The 14,635-nt window shown below is 41.8% G+C and overlaps 1 long non-coding RNA gene across 1 annotated transcript; it reads left to right on the forward strand.

Annotated features, from left to right (window-relative positions):
* Window positions 1-12,967: 12,967 nt before the first annotated feature.
* Window positions 12,968-14,624, forward strand: LOC123106460 (uncharacterized). Its single transcript, XR_006451351.1, has 4 exons — window positions 12,968-13,294; window positions 13,384-13,540; window positions 13,676-13,695; window positions 14,336-14,624. It is a non-coding gene; the product is annotated as an uncharacterized lncRNA (long non-coding RNA).
* Window positions 14,625-14,635: the final 11 nt, after the last annotated feature.

Raw genomic sequence — 14,635 nt, forward strand, 5'->3', positions numbered from 1 at the left:
ATGGAAGATGATGCACTTGATGATGATCTCGTTATGCCTATTGCTTGTTGTGATGATTATGATTGGGAAGATAATGATACTTCTTATGATCTTGAAAACCTTTTTGGCACTTGCTTGGAAGAATATGATAATAATGTTTGCTATACTATTGGTGCTATCCATACTATTTATGATGAGAGTGATTATGCTTATGATATGAAAAGGCCCAAGCTTGGGGATGCTATGTTTGATGAAGATGATGTTTTTGAGAATATATTTGCTGCAATTAATGTTTGTCCCAAGCTTGGGAATGCTATGTTTAATGAAGATGATATTTTTAGTCTCCCAAGTTTTGAATTTATAATGATGATAGCATGCCTCATACTTATGATAATTATATTGATGAAAGTGAGTTTGGAAGAGTGTCAACTTTAGGAAGAAATGATCCCACTATTTTGAAGGATGTTGAATCTTATAATATTTATGAAAGTGGATTTGGAGAGGTCATGACTTTATTTAGTGATGTATCCACTATTTCAGAAGAGGTTTCAATTGATTATGATGAGAACAAAGTTGCTACTTATGATGATTATTGTGATGGCACTTATGCTATAAAAAGTAGTGATGATTATAATTGTAAAACTTGTCATGATTATGATTACCCTTTTTCTGAACATTACTCTTTTAATGTGGAAACAATTTATAGTATTCGAGTCTCTTATGATACTCCCACCATTCTGAATAAGAAGAATTTTGCTTATGTGGAGAGTAGTAAATTTTCTATGCAAGTAGACCATGAAAAGAATGCTTTAGGTACTGGTTATATTGTTGAATTCATTCATGATGCTACTGAAAATTATTATGAGGGAGGAACATATGCTTGTAGGAATTGCAATAGTATCAAGTTTCCTCTCTATGTGCTTAAAGTTTTGAAGTTATGCTTGTTTTGCCTTCCTATGCTAGTTGATTATTGTTCCCATAAGTTGTTTGCTCACAAAATCTCTATGCATAGGAAGTGGGTTAGACTTAAATGTGCTAGTCATATTCTTCATGATACTCTCTTTATCTTTCAATTCTTATCTTTTTGTGAGCATCATTGAAATCATCATGCCTAGCTAGGGGCATTAAACGATAGCGCTTGTTGGGAGGCAACCCAATTTTATTTTAATTTCTTGCTTTTTGGTTCTGTTTAAGAATAAATAATCCACCTAGCTTCTGCTTAGATGTGGTTTTGTGTTTTAATTAGTGTTTGTGCCAAGTAGAACCTTTGGGAAGACTTGGGTGAGGTCTTTATGATCATGTTGTAAAAAACAGAAACTTTAGCGCTCACAAGATTAGCTAAAACTTTTTACTGGAGAGTGATATTTAGTTGATTCTTTTTGCAGATGATTACTAGACAAATTCCTAAGGTCCACCAATTTATTTTAGAATTTTTGAAGTTCCAGAAGTATACGTTTGATACAGATTACTACAGACTGTTCTGTTTTTAACAGATTCTGTTTTTCGTGTGTTGTTTGCTTATTTTGATGAATCTATGGCTAGTGAAATAGTTTATAAACCATAGAGAAGTTGGAATACATTAGATTTAACACTAATACAAATAAAGAATGAGTTCATTACAGTACCTTGAAGTGGTGTTTTGTTTTCTTTCGCTAACGGAGCTTACGAGTTTTCTGTTGAGTTTTCTGTTGTGAAGTTTTCAAGTTTTGGGTAAAGATTCGATGGACTATGGAATAAGGAGTGGCAAGAGCCTAAGCTTGGGGATGCACAAGGCACCCCAAGGTAATATTCAAGGATAACCAAGAGCCTAAGCTTGGGGATGCCCCGGAAGGCATCCCCCTTTTGTCTTCGTTCATCGGTAACTTTACTTGGAGCTATATTTTTATTCACCACATGATATGTGTTTTGCTTGGAGCGTCATTTTTGTTTCTTTTGTTTTGCTTGCTGTTTGAATAAAATACCAAGATTTGAAATTCTTAAATGAGAGAGAGTCTTCACATAGCTACATAATTATTTAACTACTCATTGATCTTCACTTATATCTTTTTGGAGTAGTTTGTCATTTACTCGTGTGCTTCACTTATATCCTATGAGTAAATGGTTGAATGATTTGAATGTCATAAATCTGAAATTATATATGTTTCATATGCCTTTCCCATGGGGAGTAATGCCTTCACATATAAGAAGTAGAGGTGGTAAATTTTTTGAAGGTTAGCAAACATTGTATTGGTCACTTGAACAATTCATGAAAAAATATTAAAGGAAGAGAGATTTCATATATAAATATACTATCTTGGACATCTTCTATGATTGTGAGCCCCATTAATTATTTTCAAACCTGGGCAAATTAGTTGAAGTTGGATAAGGAAGACAACATAATGAGTTATGCTTGGGTATATTTGTATAGAAGTTATATTGTTATGGATCCTCTAACATGTGGTGCTTGCTATTTAGAATCCTTTGCTAGCCAAAATATCTATACTAAGTGGGAATACTGCTTGTGCATCCAAATTTCTTGAACCAAGTTTCTTCCATGAGTGTCCACCATATCTACCTATATGCGGTATTTACCTGCCGTTCCAAGTAAATTTGCATGTGTCAAACTCTAAACCTTCAAATAATAATCTGTTTTGTATGCCTGAATCGCTCATGTAGCGACTAGGGGCTGTTAGTATCTTCCATGCTAGGTGGGTTATTCTCACGATGAGTGGACTCCGCTCATCATTCACGAGAAAATGGCTGGTAACTGGGATGCCCAGTCCTATGATCAAAAGATCAAAAACAAATTCGCAAATAATTTAAACAAAACTCCCCCGGGTATGTTGATAGTTGGACGGCACCCGTTGTTTCAGACAAGCCGTGGAGTGTGAATATTGGTGGAGGGGGAGTAAAAAAACTTTACCTTTCTGCATGGGAACCGTCTATAATGTATGTAGTATGGAAGATATTGGAACTCTTGGTCGTTATGTTGACAATGAAAGCATACCTCTCAAAATTATTTTCATCTCTGTTTTTGCTTCGAGCTTTGGCACCTCTGCAAATCCCTGCTTCCCTCTGTGAAGGGTTTATCTTTTACTTTTATGCAAGAGTCAGTAGTATTCCTTCTCATTTCGACCTACTCTTTAGTTGGCAAACATCATGTGATGGAAAGATCTAAGCATATATGGCCATTCAAATATATTTGAGCATGAATTATTACTGTTGACATTACCCTTGAGGTAAAAGGTTGGGAGGCGAAACATTAAGCCCCTATCTTTCTCTGTGTTCGATGAATACTATTTGTTCTAAAAATAAGCTTTGAGTGGTAGCAATCATGGAAGACTAAATGATAGTTGAGTATGTGAAGTTTGCGGAATCAAGGCTCTGACATAGACCCTTCCTGAAAATAAGATGAATTGTAATTGTTTGATGACTAATAACACGGTTTGTTAGTTTTCAAGAAAAGTTTATGATCTATACTTTAACATGTGAATAGTTTGTTACTTGATCATGCAAAGTTTTATGATATGAGCTACTGTTATGACATATAATGATGCTAGAAAAGGTAATTGAAATTATCATTGATTAAAACTTGTGCACCTGCTAGCATTCACACTTCATAAATTCTTTCTTTTATCATTTACCTACTCGAGGACGAGCAGGAATTAAGCTTGGGGATGCTGATACGTCTCCAATGTATCTATAATTTATGAAGTATTCATGCTATTATATTATCCATATTGGATGTTTAATGGGCTTTACTATACACTTTTATATTATTTTTGGGACTAACCTATTAACCCAGAGCCCAGTGCCAGTTCCTATTTTTTCCCTTGTTTCAGTGTTTCGAAGAAAAGGAATATCAAACGGAGTCCAAACGGAATGAAACCTTCGGGAGAGTTATTTTTGAAAAGAAATCAATCCGAGAGACTTGGAGTGCATGTCAGGGGATCAACGAGGAGAGCACGAGGCAGGGAGGCGCGCCCACCCCCCTGGGCGCGCCCTCCACCCTCGTGGGCCTCTTGTGGCTCCCCTGACCGACTTCTTTCGCCTATATATCTCCATATACCCTAAGACCATCGGGGAACATAATAGATTGGGAGTTCCGCCGCCGCAAGCCTTTGTAGCCACCAAAAACCAATCGGGACCCTGTTCCGGCACCCTGCCGGAGGGGGGAAACCTCATCGGTGGCCATCTTCATCATCCCGGCGCTCTCCATGACAAGGAGGGAGTAGTTCACCCTCGGGGCTGAGGGTATGTACCAGTATCTATGTGTTTGATCTCTCTCTCTCTCTCTCGTGTTCTTGAGGTGGTACGATCTTGATGTATCGTGAGCTTTGCTATTATAGTTGGATCTTATGATATTTCTCCCCCTCTACTCTCTTGTAATGGATTGAGTTTTCCCTTTGAAGTTATCTTATCGGATTGAGTCTTTAAGGATTTGAGAACACTTGATGTATGTCTTGCCGTGCGTATCTGTGGTGACAATGGGATATCACGTGATCCACTTGATGTATATTTTGGTGATCGACTTGCGGGTTCCGCCCATGAACCTATGCATAGGGGTTGGCACACGTTTTTGTCTTGACTCTCCGGTAGAAACTTTGGGGCATTCTTTGAAGTTCTTTGTGTTGGTTGAATAGATGAATCTGAGATTGTGTGATGCATATCGTATAATCATACCTACGGATACTTGAGGTGACATTGGAGTATCTAGGTGACATTAGGGTTTTGGTTGATTTGTGTCTTAAGGTGTTATTCTAGTACGAACTCTTGAATAGATCGATCCAAAAGAATAACTTTGAGGTGGTTTCGTACCCTACCATAATCTCTTCATTTGTTCTCCGCTATTAGTGACTTTGGAGTGACTCTTTGTTGCATGTTGAGGGATAGTTATATGATCCAGTTATGTTATTATTGTTGAGAGAACTTGCACTAGTGAAAGTATGAACCCTAGGCCTTGTTTCCTATCATTGCAATACCGTTTACGCTCACTTTTATCATTAGTTACCTTGCTGTTTTTATATTTTCAGATTACAATAACCTATATCTACCATCCATATTGCACTTGTATCACCATCTCTTCGCCGAACTAGTGCACCTATACAATTTACCATTGTATTGGGTGTGTTGGGGACACAAGAGACTCTTTGTTATTTGGTTGCAGGGTTGCTTGAGAGAGACCATCTTCATCCTACGCCTCCCACGGATTGATAAACCTTAGGTCATCCACCTGAGGGAAATTTGCTACTGTCCTACAAACCTCTGCACTTGGAGTCCCAACAACGTCTACAAGAAGAAGTTTGCGTAGTAGACATCAAAGCCCATTAGAAACATAGGGAGGGAGGAGAGGCAAGCATTAATTAGGGCAACCTTGCCCGCTTGAGTATTGTACCTGCCTCTCCAAGGCATAACCCGGTTGCCCACTTTGGAGACCACCGGAGCAAAATCTTTCGCCACTAACTTGGAAGAGGAGGTAGGGAGGCCAAGATATTTGAAAGAAAAGGAGCCAAGAGAGCAATTGAGCATATGTGCAACCCTGAGAGTAACAATGACTTCGTTCTTTGCAAAGTTGATCTTAAGGCCAGACAGAGCTTCGAAGCAGAGAAGAATGAGCTTTAAGTGGGCCAAACAATCATCATTAAGCTCAACCATGATAATTGTGTCATCCACATATTGTAGGTGAGAAATACCACCAGGAAGGAGGTGGGGACTAACAGGAGTGATGTGCCCAGCTCGCCGCCCACGACAGGATGTGAGATAAGGAATCAACGACGAAGTTGAAGAGGAGAGGGGAGGTCGGGTCACCATGCCTTAGGCCCCTACCGTTGGCGAAGAAGTTGCTGGTGACCCCATTGACCGAAACCACAGTGTGGCCTCCCGTGACCAACTGCATAAGCCTGTGAACCACAGCCCCATCGAAACCTTTGGCCAAAAGCACTTGACGTAAGAAGTTCCAACTAACAGAATCATAAGCCTTCTCAAAGTCCAGTTTAAGGATTACTGCTTTAGTCCCGCTGGCACGAATATCATGAACTATCTCGTGGAGACATAAAATGTCGTCCAGAATGAAACGACCCTTAAGGAAAGCCGATTGGAAGGGATCGAGGGTCCGATGAGCGACAGGGGAGAGCCGCGTGGCAAAGCCTTTTGCTGGGATGTTAGCAAAATTTTTGATGAGGGCTATATGTCTAAACTGAGTGATTTTGTCAGCCCCTTTAACTTTAGGAATGAGGGTGAGAACCGCATAGTTAAGATGAGAGATGTCAACTGTCCCCAAACAAAAGCCCTGAACGATAGCGAGTACGAGACCTCGCAGCTGTGGCCAGAATTTTCTGAAGAAGGGAATAGAAAAGCCGTCGGGGCCCGAAGCAGAGTTACGGTTAGCTGACCGAATGGTCTCAAAAATCTCCTCATCCGACAGAGGTAGCAATAGGCCTTCATTCTCCCCAGGAGAAACCTTCTCCTGGTCCGTCCAAAAAGAGTGAGCAGGTCTAAACCCAACATCGGGTTTAGCAGAGAGGAGGGAGGAGAAGAAATCTACCACATGAGACATAATCACGGATTGATCCGAGACCCTGGTGCCATTAATAAGCAAGCTGTCAATCATACAACGCCTCCGTCTACTGTTCACAATGGCAAAAAATAGGCCGTGGGAGAATCCCCTTTCAAGATCCAATTGACCGTGCCTCTCTGCCGCCAGTAGACCTCGGCCTGATGGTGTAACTGCATCAGGGCCGTCTCCAGAAATTTGGGGCCCTGGGGCGGTAAAAAATCTTTATGCTACGGTTTGGCTATCAATTCGTGTAATATGTGTCATCGTCACATATATCAGCTGTCATGAATCGTGTCACGTGGAGTAATCCAGGTTGTACATTTGCATTGTATGATCATTGAATATAAAATAGGGCCTTAAAATTTCAAAAATTCATACACTCTTTGTTTCATATTATTAGGTGTGTATTAATTTTTTGGGAATTCTAAAATATTAAGCATTTTTCACTAGTATATGGTAAAGAAAATGGCCCCACGAATGGAGCGATCTCCATGGTGATTTCCTTAATTAATGGGCTGGAAGATCCGGAAATAAATGGCGTATGTAGTACTACATTGCTTGGGAGAAAGAGAAAGAGATGGAAACAAATCCTGCGCATGCAGGGAGATAATATAGGTAAGATATCCCATGCATGCAGGGTTGCGTAGAGAAGGAAATAAATCATTGGCTGATGAGACTAGTGCCTGACATGCAATATAATTAACGTGAGATTAATGATTTAGGGGGCCCCAGTTTTTTAGGGGGCCCTGTGTGGTCGCCCACCTTGGCCACCCTCATGGACGGCCCTGAACTGCATTACGGCCTCTTCAAGCACATACCGAACCTGCAAATCATGATCAGAGAGGCCAGGGCCATTAGCACGCATATCGAGGGAGCCAATTTGGTCCGTGAGGCGAAGCTTGTCTCTACGCACGTCCGCGGCATGATTCCGGGCCCAACCGTGAAGGAATTTGTGAATGTAATAAGAACACTGGTGCCAGTCATCCATAGAGCTGAAGGAACGACGTTCAGAGGCAAGGAAGGAGGAAATCTTAGAAGCGATCAATTCGTAGAAACCTTCCACTAACAGCCATGATGCATCAAACTGGAAACGAGTGGGGAGCCCAACTTGAATCCCGTCGTCAAGGATTAGGGGGGCGTGGTCGGATACCACAATGGACAGTGCGCGGAGCGACTCTCTAGAGAACATGGAATCCCATCTAGGACAGATGAAAACACAGTCCAAAACCGAACGAATAGGAGAGGATTGATGATTCGTCCAAGTGAAGCGGGCACCCACTCTAGGGATTTCGTGGAGAGCATAGTCCCGAATAAAGTCATTTAAAACATCAATGAGAGGCCAAGAGAAGTTGGGAGTGTTTTTATCCAGAGGAGAACGAAGGACGTTGAAATTGCCACCAATTAACACATGAATATTGCATGAGTCAATTTTACTCAAGATTTCATCCAAGAACAGCGGGGAAAGAGAATGATCAGCAGGCCCATAAACCACCATAACCTCCCAAAGAGCATTAAGAGAACGATGCAACACGACAGTGCTACCCTAGAAAATGCCATGATCAAAGGTTACAAAATAAAAAAACATCGTGTTTGGTGCCTATGAGGATGCCACCAGAATGGCCAGAGGACGGGAGGACGTTCCAGTTGAATCTATTGATGCCAGCAACTGCGGCAAGTTCATTGAGGGAGAAGGAGGGTTTAAGAGTCTCGACAAGCCCAATGATATCAATGTTGTCCCCAAGAACAAGGTCTCTCAGCTGGTCTCTGCGCCCCCTAGCGCCAAAGCCCCAGATATTCCAAAACAATGATCTCATCTGATGGAAAGATTTTTAATGCGGAGACTCGACCTGCATGGGGCGATGCAGGATTTGGCGCGCTTACTAGCCTCGCGATTCTTGGAGGCAGGAGGAGTCTGTCCCCTACCAGACGGCTCCTCGGACCCACCAGCGACAACTGGTGGGGCCCCGACCCGCTTGGCCGCCTCTTTCACCTTGGCGATGGCCGCCTGAGCCACCTCATTAGCCCGAACGATAGCCAAAAGAGCAGAGGGAGAACCAATAGAGATGCCCACGTCCAAGAGGACATGCAGAAGATGCTCATTCGAATGCGAAGGAAGAACCAAACGAACAGGGGAAACAAAGGCAGGCTGGGTTGGGGACCGGATGGGAGGCGTATCTAGACGAGGCAGATCCTTGGCCATAGCATGCCGCGCCACATGGTCAGCCACCCACTCCCCAAATCTAGAGATCCTGCCGCTCTTGCGGGCCATGGAAGCAGGGGAGCGGACGGGCGAAGGTTGGACACCACAAGGAGACGCCGCAGCCAAAGAGGGGCCCGAGGCCGCCCCTAGATCAGCATCCAGCCTGTGGAACATACCCACCGCCAACTGCTTCGAGCCCTCCAAGGCCTGACTCCAAGCAGAGAACTTCTTGATAGACGACTTCTTCCTCTTCTTGGAGGTAGGACCAGCGGGGGGGAGGGGGAGATCTTCAATCCCAGAGAGTGAGGGCGATGACGGGCGGGCAGGAAGGTTGGAGCAAGCCCCGGAGACAGGTGTGCCACCCGAGCCAGGGGGCACGGCGTCCCCCTTGCCCACACTCCCAGCCGCGTCCTTCCGACCACCATCCACCGGGGCGTTCTCCTTGAACAGATCGCGTTCATCAGAAGCCAGATCGTCCCATTCAGACTGAGTGAACCGTGGATCAGTGCCTTGGTTGGAGTTGTCAGGGAGACCATCATCGTCCTTGGGAGGAGCCGGGCGAGGGGGCAGAGGTGGAGGCGAAGACATGAACTATTCCGTATAAGGAAGCTTATTAAAATTTGAGCAAGTAGCAAAAATATATCGAATCGTGCTTTTTTTTGCGGGGTATATCGAATCATGCTTGATTTGGTTAGTACGTGCGTTCTTTTACTACATTTTGGTTAGCAAAATCATAGGCGTTCTTTTACTACATTTTGCCTCTCTACTACTATTAAACAAGCAAACATATTTTTTCCTAAACGCACTCGGAAACATGTACACGAAAAAATCAAGATAAGTTACCACCTCACGATCCGACCCACCTAATTAGATCTAACCGTTAATATAAAATTAAACCTCATCTGTGTACGTTTAGCAATTTACAGCAGCGAACGAAACTCTGCCATTTATCGAGCACTAGTAAGCATGCACGTGCAATGCACGTCTCAAACATAAACCAGGTGAGATTCACATAATATAAAAAATAAATCTTTTTAAAAATATAAACCAAATGGATACACAATCTTTGATGTCGCTCAAATTGTATTTTCAAAAGTGAGACACAATAGTGGTTATGTTGCTTCATAGAGTAATCGCAGGAAAATATTCTCATTTAAATAAAATCAGCAATTATTTATTAATGCAATAATATAGGCTTGTAGTGTAGTCTTCTCTTCGAGTGTAGCCAGGAAAAAAAGTATAAACTGCCTTACGGTGCAATTATATTGTTCAAGATGCTTAATTCTTGAATCTTATTTTATTCTACTAATCTGCGTAGCAAAATATATACTTGTACTAATTTGGATCAAATTATATATATTTTTTGGTTGTGTGGATTGCCAAAATTATATAGCTACCTATTATGAATAATAGGAAATGGAAGATGATATGTGACTACAACGACTTCTATATAAAATAAAGATGATTTACAAGAACTAATTGAAATGTAAAAGGGCTAAAAGAAATCCAATAATTATCACGATAGAAAGTATTTATCCGGTTTTGTATGTGTTTATGCGTTGGCAACCATACTAACTTACACTGCTGTAAGACGCTATGTACGTACATAAACTGAAATGAGTTAGGAAGAAAAATAAAGATGGAAGGAACAGTATTCCAGAGTATTTGTCAAGCTTAACCTTATCAAGCATTCAGGCCAGCTTCTAAATTACAAAGAACATGTTGAATCCTCAAATAAGAAAGAGCCAACAATTTGGAACATTCTACAAAACTGGTGAAGATAGAAAGCATTCATCCTCTTTTTCCTTATCGTAAGGAGTAGCTTCAGCATACATTTGTAACAGTGTAATACCTGATCCGGAAAAAGTTATTCATTATTATTATTGAAGGAAAGAGGCACGCAGACAAAGAAAGAGAAGCGGTGCAAATAAGGCCTTAAACAATATGTCTTCAAGTTTGATGACTGCATATATGTTGGATCATTTGAAACTGCACAAGTATATAAGAATAAATATATGTGCCAAAATAGCGAAAGGTATATGGTTTCTCTGTCATGAAACAAAATAAATCCGACTGAATACAGTTTATATGATTTCTCTGTACCAATATACGGCGGCTGTATTAGGACAGATCCTTCAAAGGATCTATTTATTGGAACTCAGCCGGATTAGTTTCTTCATTGGATCCTTCTGTATGGTAAAATTCTCTTTATTGGAACGGAATAGAGATTGCACACCTTTACAGAACAGCGAGAGATATTCTCTAACAACAGTTACAGAGTCATGTAACCCGTTTTAGATATATAGAATCATGTAACTGAAATAGTAGTACATCTACAATATCTTGCCTCATACTGAATCTTACATAATTTACTGGATTGCTATGCAATTATGTTAAAGAGACGCGTGTAAAGTTTTCTCTAAGAATGAATCATATATTCTGATTTCCAACCTATCCCTAGAGCTAGTGCCTAGGCAGGCGCAACCCACCTTAATTCGAGGTAAAGCAACGCCATACGTAAAACACAAATAAGGAAATTCTAGTCAAGGGGATGGCGTTTCCTCTTGATACGGTCCAGTATAATGCATATGGTCGTACGAAGTAAAGCCCAAGAAAGCCGACATGAACATGAGAAGTAATCATGGGAAATAGAGACTTTGCATCTTGACTTCTTCAGTATCCCTCTTGATCCTACTTTGTAAGACAAGATTGCTGCATTCTTATGTACGTGCCATATCTAATTACACATTTTCAGTACAGCAATCGACAACTAAGGTAATCTCAAATCTATAATTCTAGATTGCTTGAAGCCTCATGATTCTTATTTAATATGTAATGCACGTGCACCCACTGAACAGACACTTTATGACAGATAATGAATTCAAATTTCTCAACCAGCCAAACTTATGCATGTAGCCAAATTCTAATCTTGGTCTAAATAGAAATCGCATTGTAAGTATATAGGTCTAAACAAACACATTTTTACAATCAGTTTCATTCTTCCTATATCTACTCCCTTTGTTCCAAAATATAATTTTTTTAGAGATTCTAATACGGACTATATACGAATATATATATACATATTTTAGAATGTAGACTCACTCATTTTACTCCGTATGTAGTTCGCATTGAAATCTCTAAAAAAACTTGTATTTTGGAAAGGAGGGAGTATATATGAGAATGATTTTCATGATCCAGATCACATGTATTTCCCAAAAGAATTATCAAATGATTAATTAAACTCTGGAATAGCAATTTCTTCATGTCCCAATTTTTTATTTCTAGAATGCATCAGAGGAAGATTGGTTGATAGATGAAATTGCAGATCAAAAATTTCTGACCTGCCTCCAAGTGCCAAAAGTGCAGTATTAGTCGTTCAAATTGCAGAATACCCCCAAATCAAATTAAAGGTTCACCTGATTGATTTGTGATAGACCTTCGGTGCCCTCGACTGTGCACGTAGGAAGAACTGCAGGAGGTCCTCGACGGCCCAGTAGGACGACGACATGAACGGCAATGACGACACCTCCTGCGCCACGGCCGAGACTGGTGCCGCGCTAGGGACGACGACAGTTGGCGGCTTGGACTTGGAGGACGTCAGTGGTGGGTTGTTGTCAGCATGGGTGTTGCGAACGGAGGTGAAGTCAACGGGGATGCCGATGGTTGACGGAGAGCATGCCCTGGACGTGGATGGAGTCGTCGCAGTAGCGGCAGAAGAGCGCCTGGCCTCCAGATAGAAGACGATGGCGGCGACAGCACGTGTGTTCTTGGAGGAAGATGAAGCTCCTCGCGCTTCCCCCATCGTGGCTAGCGTGCATGGTGGTGGCAGGCGGCTCGCGATTAGCTTCCTAATAGGATGGATGCGTCCGAGATAAGTTTTTTAATAGGATGGATTTGTCTGAGATTAGTTTCCTAATAGGATGGATGCACTCTGATTTAGTTTCCTAGAATATGATGCACCCGTGATTATTAGTTTCCTAATTGCCCTGGCATGGAGTTTCATATTTTTCCTCCACGGTGGAGTACGGTCAGTCAATGTAAATTGCTAAGTGCACACAGAAAATGGTTTAGGTTAAGGCTAATCGTTAAATTGATTTTAGTGAGCCTAATCGTGCGGTCGTATTGGATCTATGTACGCTTTGTGGGGTGTGCTTAAAGAAGTTCTTGTTTGATTGTTTAATTGTAGTATAGAAGAGGACGAGACGTTCCGCTGCGCGAGCAAAAAAAAAAAACTGATTCGCGTGATTAAAGGGCTGCATGCAGCGGTGGCGTTCGCATGCATTGGTTTGGACTGCGGAGGCGCATCTCGAGGAGAGGAGGAGAGGGGGGAGAATCAGAGGCCTCGAGGCGGCTTAGGACGTGCTCGCCGGCGAGCGTGCTTCCGCATCTGCCTGGCGCGCTGGGTTGGATCGGGGCGCCAGGGTTTCCCCGCCGCCGCCCCACAGCAGACAGGGGTTGACCGGGAGAAGCAGTCGGGTGGCGGTGGAGGCGGCGGTGGCTCGGACTACATCTATGATGACGACGGCTCGGGAGCGGCGAGCGGCCGATTCATCTCCTTGCTAGCCCCTCGCCCCCCAAAGGTTCAAGATGTGGCACCCTCTTCTCCCCGACGCCCAGAACAAGCGGCCGATCCAGAAAACTAACGCCGGTGGGTTGATTTTTCGTACAGAAGATGCAGACACACAGGTAGCTGGATGGATTTTTCGTACAGAAGCGCACGCACATATGGAAACTGCAAGCCGCCGGTGAAGACAGCTTCAGCATCACCACCAAGGACGGAATCAAGGGTCAGCTTCATCTGAACCAACTGCGAGGACCATGTTCAGGTACAAACATACATATACGGATATACCAAGATAGGTATTGACCCATGCTTGTGGTTGCAATTTCATGTTCTTCGCTGATGTATTGATGCTCATGGTGAGATATGGGATAATAACTGGGAATTTTTCATCGCTCAGTTCTTACCCGATGAATCTTTGTAAGCAATCTTTTTCCCTACCCCTTCTTATTTTTACAGAAAATTCAAGTGTGATACACATGTGAGTATGCTTCGCTTCCCTCTATTGTACACACGTGGTTATTTGTTATCTCTGATTAAGAATCAAGAGCCACTACATTCTTGAATATTGATATTGTTAGTTGGTTTAGGTTAAACTTGATAAATGCAATTTACTTTTTTGTTCCATCCGACAATTCAGTTGTATTATTGATTTTGACAGTTTTCGGGAATTTTAAGCCGTCTTAGGATTTGACCTTCCTCTATCATCCTGAATTAATTTATGTTAGTATAAGGTACATGTGTTCCCAAGATTAAACCTGAGAAATGTGAAGTTGACCACTTGGGTATGTTTGATTTCTTTAGTAGATGCAGCGACAACCACCATTTTTCATGATCTATTCTAAAGATAGATTATTAGCAGGGCAACATCTCTGTTGGTTCAGTCAATAGTTCAGCCTGGTCGGTTCTTACTAATATTTAAGCCAGCTTCAATTTTTGGCCTGGTCAGTCATTTTGGATTAGTTTCAGTTTTGGGTGCATGTCTTTAACAGAACAACAAACTGATTTTAGGTGCTAAAATAAACACTAAACGCCAATTCCTCATGGCGACTATTTGTAGAAAGACCATCCCGCTGGAGGAGATCCTGACTATCGATGTCAAGCCAGGGTGGAAGAAGGGCACGGATATCACCTTCCTAGATGGAAGGATCTGATTTTTCACGTGCAGTGATCTGTTTCAAAAGTTATTGCTATGTAAGTTTTATATTAACACTATAGTGTATAGAGTTATATTTATAGATATTTCATTTTTCGCATAAGATGAGGCATCATTTTATTTTTAAATATTTTTTGAAGTAAAATTTGTGAATAAACTGACTAATGTTTCGGTGGATATGAATGGTTGTGACTTGTGGGATCA

Source organism: Triticum aestivum, chromosome 5A (genome assembly GCF_018294505.1).
Source record: "Triticum aestivum cultivar Chinese Spring chromosome 5A, IWGSC CS RefSeq v2.1, whole genome shotgun sequence".
In the NCBI taxonomy this organism is placed as follows: Eukaryota; Viridiplantae; Streptophyta; class Magnoliopsida; order Poales; family Poaceae; genus Triticum; species Triticum aestivum.